This window comes from Oncorhynchus clarkii, chromosome 10 (genome assembly GCF_045791955.1).
Source record: "Oncorhynchus clarkii lewisi isolate Uvic-CL-2024 chromosome 10, UVic_Ocla_1.0, whole genome shotgun sequence".
Taxonomy (NCBI): Eukaryota; Metazoa; Chordata; class Actinopteri; order Salmoniformes; family Salmonidae; genus Oncorhynchus; species Oncorhynchus clarkii.
Window position 1 is genome coordinate 305,543 of NC_092156.1, and position 13,649 is coordinate 319,191.

Here is a 13,649-nt window from a genome sequence, read left to right on the forward strand (position 1 = left end):
CTGCACCTTGCAGCGCGTTATGACCGCCTCTGCAGACAAGTCAGAGAGCAGTTCAATTTCCCAAAAGTCAGAGTAGTGATCAACGATGAGAAGATAGTCCTTTTGTCTGTGGCTGAATCCACGCTGACGATTTGCCAGGCCCTTGTGGGCAGTTCGTGTGACATCATGGTTTCCTTTTGCTGTTCATGAGCGTACTCGTTGCATGTGGTACAGCTGCTGACAAAGTCTTTAATTTCTGCTTGCATGTTTGGCCAGTATAATGTTTCACGAGCCTGGCGGTAGCATGCGTCACCTCCAACGTGACTGGAGTGTATGCGGGTAAGCATCTCTGGACTAGTGATTAGGGAATAATGACCTTCTGACCTCTGAACAAGACGCCATTTTGCACGCTGATGTCATCTCGAATGGTCCAGTATTCTCTCACTGTGAAAGGTGTCTCCTCTTTCAGGTATGGCCAACCTGCGAGAGCCATGGACTTCAGTGACTGTAGGTGTTCGTCCTTGTCAGTGTGTTGCCTGATCTGGGCTAGGCGGTGATCTGTGACGTTTAAGTAGTCTGCCTGATTGATCTGTTGAACATCTTGTTGTTCCTGCTGTAGCGAACAGATGGCCAGCCACTGATAGACAGTGCCTCTGCCTGTACATTGTGCTGTTGCCCTGCTCAGTGTGTCGCTGATGTACATCTCTGGTCCTGGCTTGTAAATTACCTTCAGGCTGTAGTTTTGCAGAGTCAGGAGCATGCTTTGAAGCCTCTTGGGCGCGTTGAGGAGAGGTTTACTGAATATGGCAATGAATGGTTTATGGTCAGTTTCAGCGGTGACCAGCTCTCAACCATATAAGTAGTGATGGAATCGCTGGCAGGAGAAGACGATGCTGAGGCACTCTTTCTCAATTTGTACACAGTTTTGTTTGTTGGGGGTGAGCGCTCTCGAGGCAAATGTGACGGGCTGGTCTTCCTGCATAAGGCAGCATCCAAGTCCCCTTTGGCTGGAGTCGCTTTGGATTGTGACAGGCTTCGTGATGTCGTAGTAGCGCAACACTGGCATGGATGAAGCCAGAGATTTCATCTCCTGCACTGCGGCCTTGTGCTTGGGTAGCCAGTGCCATGGTGTGTCTTTGTCCAGCCATGGTGTGTCTTTGGGTCCGGCTTCAGGCCTTTTTCCGAGAGAATGTGGCCATGGAAGTGGACATCTTTCAGCTTGAACTGCAGCTTCTTCAGGCCAAGAAGAAGCTTAACTGATCGGCAGCGCTCCATCAGTGCCAGGAGCTTCACATCATGGTCGCGTTCTGCTTCTTCGTCTGTGTCACCACAGCCTACGATAAGGACATCATCGGCGATGGGTTCAATGCCCTTGAGCCCAGCCAGTAACTCGTGCTGCTTGCGTTGGTCTACCTCAGGTGCCACTGAGACACCAAACGGGAGCTTGAGCCAGCGTTTCCGACCCCAGGGTGTCCAGAAGGTAGTCATGAAGCTGCTTTCTTCGTCCAGCTTGCATTGAAGGAATGCATCTCGGGCATCCACCAAGGTGAAAATCCTGGTCTTGGGAAGCTTATAGAGGACATCCTCTAGTGTTGGCATGTGGTGGGATCGTTTCAGTGCTTGGTTCAGATGCTTTGGGTCGATGCAGACCCTCAGCTTCTCTGTTTTTTTTCACTATGACCATATTGCTGATCCAGTCCGTTGGTTCAGTCACAGATGTCATGTGGCCATCGGCCTCATACTTGTCCAGCTGGGCCTTCACAGCCACTTTCATTGTGCAAGGCACATTGCGAGGAGCACCTGGACTGGAGTGATGCTCTCATCCACTTCAAAGTGTAGCTCCCCAGGCACTGATTCAACGGGCATGTTGAATACATCGTCATATCTGCTGAGTAGTTGTTCTTTGGACAGGGGTCCATGCTGGACATGATCCACAATGTGCAGGTCATTTGATACAGTGAACTGCATCAGTCCCAGGCGTTCGCATGTAGAGCCTGAGAGGAGAGGATGTTGACTGGTTTTCACAATCTCAAACTCTAGCTTGTGTTTGCGTCCCCGAATAACACATTCGGTCTCAAAGGTGCCCATAGAGCTCATTAGCTCTCTTGAGTAGAGCTTTAGTCTAGTATCACTGGGCAATAGATGTGTGTCAGGTGCCAGATTGATTTTGTCTTTGTAGCTCATTACGTTGCATGTAGCACCGGAATCCAGTTGACATTGTTGTTGCTTGTTGTGTAATCATAGTGTCACAAACCATTTCTTCCCTCTTGAGTGTAGCCCCAATGGATTCATGCATGTAAATGTCACTTTCACTGTTCAGTTCTGAACATTGAGTGACATCATCAACACAGTGAATCTTGCCCTCACTCACCCTTCTTTTGCTTTTGAGACACACTTTTGTAAAGTGATTATTAGTTCCACAAGCTCTGCATGGTTTTCCGTAGGCAGGTTAGTGCTCTTTGCCACGTGTGTGTGTATTCCCACAGTATTTACATGCTACGGGGCTCTCTGTGTTCACCATTCGTGGTGAATTACTCTGCCTCGATTGGTTTTGTCTGAATGTCTGCCTAGCAACAGCGTGAACAGTATCAACGTCGGAGCGTGGGGTTTTGATTTCCATTGCTCTCATTCTCATGTCAGTGACTTCAGCAGTGCTGCACATTTCAATGGCAGTTACTAATGTTAAGTCTCTCTCTCTCAGTAGACGCCGGCGTGTATCCTCATTTGCAATTCCCAGTACTATTTTATCACAAATCAATTCATCTTTCAATCCCCCGTATTCACAAGTGGCGGATTTCTCTCTCAAACGGGTTACAAAGTTGTGTACTGACTCACCCTCTTCCTGTTTGCAGCTTCCGAAAACGAACCGCTCGTAAATGACGTTTCTGGCGGGTTTGAAGTAATTCTCTAATGCATCCAATATAGCCTTTGCATCACACTGTTGTCGTGCTGTGAGGGTGAGATTGTGCCGGTAGATATGCCTGCATTCGCTACCCATTAAACTCCTCAGAGTTGCCGCTTGTACCTCGTTGGGTTTCTCGTGTAGACCGGTCGCCAGCGCACAGTCCTCGAATTCATCCCTGAAGTTGTCCCAATTAGTATTCCAGTCCCCTGTAAGAACCATGGGATTTGGTGGCGGAATGTTCGCTGCCATGGCAATGGAATAGGAGATTTCTTTGCCTTCAGTCATCGAGGTAGGTAGTGATGCTAGCTAGCCAGCTAACAACGAGTTGATCAGTGTTGTGACTAGCAGTAGGAAACGGTGTGTGTTTTCATATGGAACGTAACTGCGCCTATATAAATATTAGATATTACTTGTTAGATATTACTGCACTGTCAGAGCTAAAAGCACAAGCATTTCGCTACACCCGCAAAAACATCTGCTCAACACTTGTATGTGACCAATAAAATTTGATTTGATTTGAGACTCAAAATTGAGCTCAGGTGCATCCTGTTTGCATTGATCATCCTTGAGATGTTTCTACATCTTGATTGGCATCCACCTGTGTTAAATTCAATTGATTGGACATTATTTGGAAAGATACACACCTGTCTATATAATGCCCACAGTTAGCACATGTCAGAGCAAAAACCAAGCCATGAGGTCGAAGGAATTGTCCGTAGAGCTCCAAGAAAGGATTGTGTCGATGCACAGATCTGGGAAAGGGTACCACATTTTTTTTGCAGCATTGAAGGTCCCCAAGAACACAGTGGCCTCCATAATTCTTAAATGGAAGAAGTTTGGAACCATCAAGACTTTTCCTAGAGCTGGCCATCCGGCCAAACTGAGCAATCGGGGGAGGAGGGCCTTGATCAGGGAGGTGACCAAGAACCCGATGGTCATTCTGACAGAGCTCCAGAGTTCATCTGTGGAGATGGGAGAACCTTCCAGAGTGGCCAGACGCTCTTCAGTAAAAGACACATGACAGCCCGCTTGGAGTATGCCAAAAGGCACCTAAAGACTGTCAGACCATGACCATAGGGATGGTCTGATGAAACCAAGATTGAACTCGTTGGCCTGAATGTCTTGCTTCACGTCTGGAGGAAACCTGGCACCATCCCTATGGTGAAGCATGGTGGTGGCAGCATCATGCTGTGGGGATGTTTTTCAGCGGCAGGGACTGGGAGACTCGTCAGGATTGAGGGAATGATTAACGGCGCAAAGCACAGAGAAACCTGCTCCAGAGTGCTCAGGACCTCAGACTGGGGCGAAGGTTCACCTTCCAACGGGATAACGACCCTAAGCACACAGCCAAGACAACGCTGGAGTGGTTTTGGGACAAGTCTCTGAATGTCCTTAAGTGGCCCAGCGAGAGCCTGGACTTGAACCCGATCGAACATCTCTGGAGAGACTTGAAAATAGCTGTGCAGCAACGCTCCCCATCCAAACTGACAAAGCTTGACAGGATCTGCAGAGAAGAATGGGAGAAACTCCCCATATACAGGTATGCCAAGCTTGTAGCGTCATACCCAAGAAGTAATCACTGCCAAAGGTGCTTCATCAAAGTACTGAGTGAAGGGTCTGAATATCTAAAAACCTGTTTTTGCTTTGTCATTATGGGGAATTGTGTGCAGATTGGAAAATAAACTATTGAATCCATTTTAGAATAAGGCTGTAACCTAACAAAATGTGTAAAAAGTCAAGGGGTCTGAATTCTTTCCCAAATCACTGTAATATATGGCACTTAGCAGATTATCTTTTATCTTTAGCAATTTATAGTCATTCTTTTATACATTTTACATATGGGTGGTCCCGGGATTTGAACCCACTACCTTGGCGTTACAAGCTTAACCAACTGAGCTACAAAGGACCTTTAAAACCCAGGGGTGTGTTGAGCATGTGTGTGTGTCTGCTCAGTGTCAGAGTGTTGACAGTGCTGAGTGTCTCTCTGGGTGGTCTATTGTGTGTATGACTGGACTGATTCATGGATCTCCACACACACAGAGTCAATATGTTAACACTCCAGTAGAATATGTGTTGTTACCAGCCAAGAGAAAGCAGAGAGGGGTTGACATAACTGTGTATAAAAGGACATTTAGCCTGGCATTCAATCCAATCGCGGTGTGACTGCTAGGAGCCATTTAAAGTTTGGGACAGTCAGACAGACAACACTGCAGCATAGCGTACTTCAACAAGTGCAATTCACAGGAGTGGGCAGTGAATTTGATATACTACTTTTCACAGAGTCTTTGTGTGAATATGTGTGTGTGGGGGGTGTGTTTGTGTGACACAGCAGTGTTTATATTTAGATTGCAGGGTTTGTTCTGTTCTGAGGAAGACTAAACAGAATTACAGCTGGCATGACATCAACCCCCCCCCCCCCTCTCCACTCTGCCCTCCCGCCACCCTATCCTCCCTCCATTCCTTCCTCATAACTATTATCAACCGTTACCAAAACCATGGCTAAAAATACATCACTCACCAACTAACTGGGTTAGCAGTAACTAGTTAGCTATGATGGGTTAGCAGTAGCTATCTAGCTATGATGAGTTACTAGCTAGCTACCATGGGATAGCAGTCACTAGCTAACACTTGCTAGCTTCGATGGTGGGTTAGCGCTCAGTAGCTAGATTGGTTAGCAGTGACTAGCACTCATTAGCTTGCTACGATGGGTCAAATCCCACTAGCACTCACTAGCTAGCTTTGCTGGGTATGATGTGTTAGCGTTCACTAGCTAGCTACAATGGGTATGATGGGTTAGTGCTCACTATGATGGCTCTGTGTGAAACAAGTGAGAGCAGCAGAGAATACCTTTAAGGGCACTGGAGTACAACCCTAGGCCACCGGATAAGGCTACAAATACTGCCTGTCTCTGTTGCTGTGTGTGTATAAACAGACGTGAGGAGAAACTGTCTTCCCATGACCCTCTCTGGCTTACCTTGACCCCCAACTAGCCTCATGTCCCTCTCTCTCACTCAGACACACACACTGACTGTTACTGTATGAAACAAAAATGAAGAGTAACTATTTGTGAGTCTGGAATGGGGGTGCTGTGAGTGTGTCTGTGTCTGTGTCTCTGTGTGTGTGTGTGTGTGTGTGTGTGTGTGTGTGTGTGTGTGTGTGTGTGTGTGTGTGTGTGTGTGTGTGTGTGTGTGTGTAATAGGGGTGCGTGTGTGTGTGTGTCTGTTATAGGGGTGTGTGTGTGTGTGTGTGTGTGTGTGTGTGTGTGTGTGTGTGTGTGTGTGTGAGTGTGTGTGTGCAGCAGTTTTCCCACAGTGGAAAGGGATCATTGGAGCGGAGCAGGAAGCACAGTCTTCTGGGAAAACAGACCCTGAGGAATCTCATCTGCTGTTCATCACACACACACACACACACACACACACACACACACACACACACACACACACACACACACACACACACACACACACACACACACACACACACACACACACACACACACACACACACACACACACACACACACACACACACACACACACACACACACACACACACACACACACACACACACACACACAGAGCAGGTTTAATAGTTTGAGGCCTGGCCACTGGAGGAGTTAAAGTGTTGTGACAGACGGGTTAGAGTTAGCGATGTTCCCATGAGGCTTCAGGATGAATGACCAGCAACTACTGAATGTTGTATTAACAGTGATATTCATCACTGAACTTTACGTTGTATTAACAGAGTTCTTAACTCGGGCTCCCGAGTGGCGCAGCGATCTAAGGCACTGCATCTCAGTGCTAGAGGCGTCACTACAGATCCTGGTTTGATTCCAGGCTGTATCACAACCGGCCGTGATTGGGTTATCCCATAGGGCGGCGCACAATTGGCCCAGCATCGTCTGGATTAGGCTTTGGCCGTCATTGTATATAAGAATTTGTTCTTAACTTAGGGCTAGGCGTCCCGCCAGCGGGACATCTTTTTGACAACTTCCGGTGAAATTGGACTGTGCGCAATTCAAATAAATAATCATAAAAATGACATTCTTGTTCATCAAACTGCATTGTCTGATTTACAATAGGTTTTACAACGAAAGTATGCCATGCCATTGCTTGAGGATGGCGCCCCACATCAACACATTTTTCCACCGGCACAGGCTTCATAAAATCATAAATAGCGATTAAATATTCACTTAATTTTTGATAATCTTCCTCTGATTTGCAATCCAAAGGGTCCCAGCTACAACATGTATGGTCGTTTTGTTATATCCCAAAAAGTAAGTTTAGTTGGCGCCATCGATTTGAGAAATCCACTCGTTCAACATGCAGAGAAAGGAATCCAAAAAGCTACCGCTAAACTTTGTTAAAACAAGTGAAAATACGTTTCTATTTAATCCTCAGGTACCCTAAAATGTAATTAAACTATTATATTTCATTTGGAATGGAGTATGTTCAATAGGAAAACAAAATTAGCAGGTGCGCGTCCTCTTTGTGGCGAGCGCACAGACTGATTTCCAACTGTGACTAACTGTACTAAAACTCAAAATTCTTCCTTGTTTGGGAAGAAACAAGCCTGAAACCTTGAAAAAATACTGTTGACATCTAGTGGAAGCCATAGGAATTGCAATCTGGGAGCTGGATTTGGATATGACCCTAAACCTTCCATTGTAAGAGCATGGGATCTTAAAAAAAAATCTGGTGGTTTTTATTTAGATTTACTCCGACCATATCTATTGTGTTATAATCTCATACATTATTTTAACATATCTACAAACGTCAAAGTGTTTTCTATCCAATGATACCAATTATTTGCATGTCCTGGCTTCTGGGCCTGAATAACAGGCAGTTTACTTTGGGCACGTCAGTCAGGGAGAAATTCAGGAAAAAGGACCCTAGCCTGAAGAGGTTTTTAACAGACTTGCCTAGTTAAATAAAGGCTTAATATGTTGTAGTAACAGTTATTCATCAGTAAACTGGACTGAATGTTATATTAAGATTTATTAATTACTAAACTGAACTGAATGTTGTATTAACAATGGTATTAGTTACAGAACTGTACTGAATGTTGTATTAACAATGGTATTAGTTACAGAACTGTGTACTGTATGTTGTATTAACAGAGTTACTAATTACTAAACTGTACTGAATGTTGTATTAACAGAGTTACTAATTACTAAACTGTACTGTATGTTGTATTAACTGTTATTAATTACTAAACTGTACTGAATGTTGTATTAAGATGTATTAATTACTAAACTGTACTGTATGTTGTATTAAAAGTTATTATTACTAAACTGTACTGTATGTTGTATTAAAAGTTATTATTACTAAACTGTACTGAATGTTGTATTAAGATGTATTAATTACTAAACTGTACTGAATGTTGTATTAAGATGTATTAATTACTAAACTGTACTGAATGTTGTGTTAACAGTAGTATTCATCACTAAACTGTACTGAATGTTGTGTTAACAGTAGTATTAATTACTAAACTGTACTGAATGTTGTATTAACAGAGTTACTAATTACTAAACTGTACTGAATGTTGTGTTAACAGTAGTATTCATCACTAAACTGTACTGAATGTTGTGTTAACAGTAGTATTAATTACTAAACTGTACTGAATGTTGTATTAACAGAGTTACTAATTACTAAACTGTACTGAATGTTGTATTAACAGAGTTACTAATTACTAAACTGTACTGTATGTTGTATTAACTGTTATTATTACTAAACTGTACTGAATGTTGTATTAAGATGTATTAATTACTAAACTGTACTGTATGTTGTATTAAAAGTTATTATTACTAAACTGTACTGAATGTTGTATTAAAAGTTATTATTACTAAACTGTACTGAATGTTGTATTAACAAAGTTATTAATTACAAAACTGTACTGAATGTTGTGTTAAACAGTAGTATTCATCACTAAACTGTACTGAATATTGTATTAAGATTTATTATTTACTAAACTGTACTGAATGTTGTATTAAAAGTTATTAATTACACAACTGTACTGAATGTTGTGTTAACTGTTATTAATTACTAAACTGTACTGTATGTTGTATTAAAAGTTATTATTACTAAACTGTACTGTATGTTGTATTAACTGTTATTAATTACTAAACTGTACTGAATGTTGTGTTAACAGAGTTACTAATTACTAAACTGTACTGAATGTTGTATTAAAAGTTATTAATTACACAACTGTACTGAATGTTGTGTTAACTGTTATTAATTACTAAACTGTACTGTATGTTGTATTAAAAGTTATTATTACTAAACTGTACTGTATGTTGTATTAACTGTTATTAATTACTAAACTGTACTGAATGTTGTATTAATAACAGTAGTATTCATCACTAAACTGTACTGAATGTTGTATTAACAGTAGTATTAATTACTAAACTGTACTGTATGTTGTATTAACAGTAGTATTCATCACTAAACTGTACTGAATGTTGTGTTAACAGTAGTATTAATTACTAAACTGTACTGTATGTTGTATTAACAGTAGTATTCATCACTAAACTGTACTGAATGTTGTGTTAACAGTAGTATTAATTACTAAACTGTACTGTATGTTGTATTAACAGTAGTATTCATCACTAAACTGTACTGAATGTTGTGTTAACAGTAGTATTAATTACTAAACTGTACTGTATGTTGTATTAACAGTAGTATTCATCACTAAACTGTACTGTATGTTGTATTAACAGTAGTATTCATCACTAAACTGTACTGTATGTTGTATTAAAAGTTATTAATTACACAACTGTACTGAATGTTGTATAAACAGTGTTATTGTGACGTCCCTCCCACTCTGTTTTCTCAGATCTCCTGTTTGGTAGTCTGCTTGTTGCAGGAGGCCCGTGGGCAGAAATGGGAGGATTGTAAGCTGATGTGGAGCACCTGGGCAGGCTTCGCTGGCAGGCTATAAAGGGTTAACACAAATGCCAATACTTTCTTTTCACCATACAACACTGTCTCTCTTCCCTGACTGGCAGGCTGGCTTCCTCCACCTTTTGGTTGTTGGTCTGTTTCCACCAGACAACACTGTCTCTCTTCCCTGACTGGCAGGCTGGCTTCCTCCACCTTTTGGTTGTTGGTCTGTTTCCACCAGACAACACTCTCTCCACTCATCTACACACTGCATATACTAATGATCGTATAGACGTCCACAGCTTATGTTACATTTTTGTGTTTATTATTTAGTTTAATAAATGCATTCCATTTAAGTCATGTTTGGTCTTCCCCTTGTTGTTATGAACTATGAGCCAGGTCGTAACACAGTGGGGGCTCATCCTATTGGGGATTTTGGTTATATGGTAGTTTTGGTAGTATGTTATTTGTAAATTTGGCTGTTTTGTTAGGTTGACATTGGTTTAGACTCTCTGTTCTGTGGTCAGATTGGAGCACCATGTAGGGGTAGTAATTGGTGCCAAATTGGGTTCAGCTGTGTTGCTGCAGTTCTTAGAATGCAATGAGGTACTATATGTTTGGCAGTCTTCGTTAAATCCAAACTTTGGGAGTGTAACGCATAATTTTTTCCCAGGGTTTATCCTTGGAAGCTTTAGGGGGTTTTGTTTTGGTGGATTCTGGAAGGGAAGAACTTTTCTCCCCTATGTGTTGGTCTACAAAGCCATTTGTTTGTGCCTATTTCCTCATCATTGGAGTTTTAGGTGCTGGTTCATGTGTTACATTGATTTGGTAAAGGATAACCACTTGAGTTGGTAGGAACCACATATGTGACCGACCGACTTGATTCGGTCTTATGTAGCAACATTTTAAATTGTTTTTAAATTTTTTTACATTGAATAAGTAGAGACTAGAAAATGGTATATCATACACTAGAGTTGAGGAACAATGGGAAAGTAATTCTGCTTTGAAAGTTGATACACTTGTAACCTCACTTGAGAAAATGGCTCTTGAATGTTTTGGTAAACCTACTGGAGAGCTCTTCTTTGTCTACACCCATTCAACATAGTTCACACCCTCTTAAGCCTTAGGCCATATCTTTAAGGATTCACATGTGAGGCCATGTGCTAAACAACCAAAGATTTCAAGACTAAAGGCTGGTTTATACTACGGGTGTATTCGTAAATTCATTCTGGAGTGCCAGAGTGAGCTCTGGGTGTTCGTAAACTCAGAGCGTCCGTAAACTCAGAGCGTCCGTAAGATTGTCCGTTCTTAAATTCAGAGCGTTTTGCTCTTGGAGCATTCAGAGCATTCAGACCTAACAACAGCAGTCAAGCACCCAAGCTAACTGTCTAACATTGGCTAGCTACTTCCAGACACAAATGAGAGAACAGCTCACTTTGACCATTTTACCCTTCCTAGCAGAGCTGGTTAGGCTGTTTTTATGTTATCCAGAGCGTTGGTGACTCTAATTGTGCTGCTGCCAACATTTGAATTACGCTTTTTCCCCAATGTTTACTGACACCGGCCATATTCAATGGGTGTTGAGCATTTGTAAATTCATCAGTTATTCTACGCTCTGGCACACAGATGAGAGTGCTCTGAAATCGGAGTAGATAGCCAGAGCGAATTTACCAGCTACATCTATCGACAGTTGTTGCAGTGACATCATGAACATTCTATTGAAATGGTTACTTGCATAGTTAAGTCTTTTGTTAAGACATGTAGCTAGCTAGCTAAACAATGAACCATAATCTCAACTCATAACGTTACTACCCTGCATGATTCTGCAGGTAGCTAACCAACCAGGTTCAATGTTAGCCAGGCTATATCTAGCAATGCAAATGGCTCTGAGATATGAATGTTTTACTACACAGATCATGCCAGCTAACTTTAGCTAGCTAGTTAACAGTACGCTTTAACTTGAAATGAAAACAACTTAGACAAATTATAAACGTATAATATCTTAAAATGTAGCTAGCTAGACTATCTTACCAATATACAGTGGGGAGAACAAGTATTTGATACACTGCCGATTTTGCAGGTTTTCCTACTTAAAAAGCATTTAGAGGTCTGTAATTTTTTTATCATAGGTACACTTCAACTGTGAGAGACGGAGTCTAAAACAAAAATCCAGAAAATCACATTGTATGATTGTGATAAATTGCCACAGGATTCAGATCAGTCACTGGATTTCATGTTACCTTTCTGTTTCCGATGGAACCAGTGCATAACACCCCCTGCCAGTATCTGCACAAAGACTAGGGATTAGACTAGTTAGTTAGTTAGATAGTTGTATTAGTTAGAGGGAGGTTCCATTTAGTCTTGGTTGTCCTTCATGTTGTCATTGTACACTATGTACCAACACTAGTTGTGTAGGCATTTGTCTTTGGTTTCCGTCTATGTTGGTGATTTAGTTGAGTTTATCATGGAATGTAGACAAGTTTATTGAGTGTCCGTCTGAAGCACTTTTGGAGCAGTGCACTAGAAAGCAGATAGCACAGATTTCTGAGTACTACAACAATGGAAAGACATTATGAAGGTCAGTCTAAAAGCAGGCCTTTCTAATCGACCTGGCCAGGGTATCCTGGAAGGATATTGACCTCATCCTGTCAGTAGAGGATGCCTGGTTATTCTTTAAAAGTGCCTTCCTCACCACCTTAAAACCTCTTTGGGCTAGGGGGCAGTATTTTCACTTTCGGATGAAAAGCGTGCCCAGAGTGAACTGCCTGCTACTCAGTCCCAGAAGCTAATATATGCATATTATTGGTAGATTTGGATAGGAACCACTCTTACGTTTCTAAAACTGTTTGAATGATGTCTGTGAGTATAACAGAACTCATATGGCAGGCGAAAACCTGAGAAATAACCAACCAGGAAGTGGGAGATCTGAGGTTTGTAGTTTTTCAAGTGATTGCCTGTCAGTGTACAGTGTAAATTTGGTCACGGCCGTGAGCACAAGCTCAGTTCCCTTACATTTCTAAAGACAAAGGAATTGTCAGGTTGGAATATTATTGAAAATTTATGATAAAAACGTCCTAAAGATTGATTCTATACATTGTTTGACATGTTTCTACAAACTGTAATGAAACTTTTTGGACTTTTCGACTGGACTTAGTGCCCGCGCCATGTGCATTTCGATTAGTGTACTAAACGCACAAACAAAAAGGAGGTATTTGGACATAAATATGGACTTGATCGAACAAAACAAACATTTATTGTGGAACTGGGATTCCTGGGAGTGCATTCCGATGAAGATCATCAAAGGTAAGTGAATATTTTAATGCAATTTCTGACTTCTGTACTCCACAACATGGTGGGTATCTGTATGGCTTGTTTTGGTGGCTGAGCGCTGGACTCAGATTATTGCATGGTGTGCTGTCGCTGTAAAGCTTTTTTGAAATCTGACACAGCGGTTGCATTAAGGAGAAGTACATTTTAATTCTATGCATAACACTTGTATCTTTCATCAACTTTTATGATGAGTATTTCTTTAAATTGATGTGGCTCGCTGAAAAATCACCAGATGTTTTGAAAGCAAAACATTACTGAACATAACGCGTCAATGTAAACTAAGATTTTTGGATATAAATATGAACTTTATCGAACAAAACATATATGTACTGTGTAACATGAAGTCCTATGTGTGCCATTTTATCTCTATTTGTGCTTTTTGTGACTCCTCTTTGGCTGGAAAATTTATGTATTTTTTCTGTGACTAGGCGCTGACCTAACATAATCGCATGGTATGCTTTCACTGTAAAGCCTTTTTGAAATCGGACACTGCGGCTGGATTAACGTTTATCTTTAATCCTATGTATAATAATTGTATTTTTCATCAATGTTT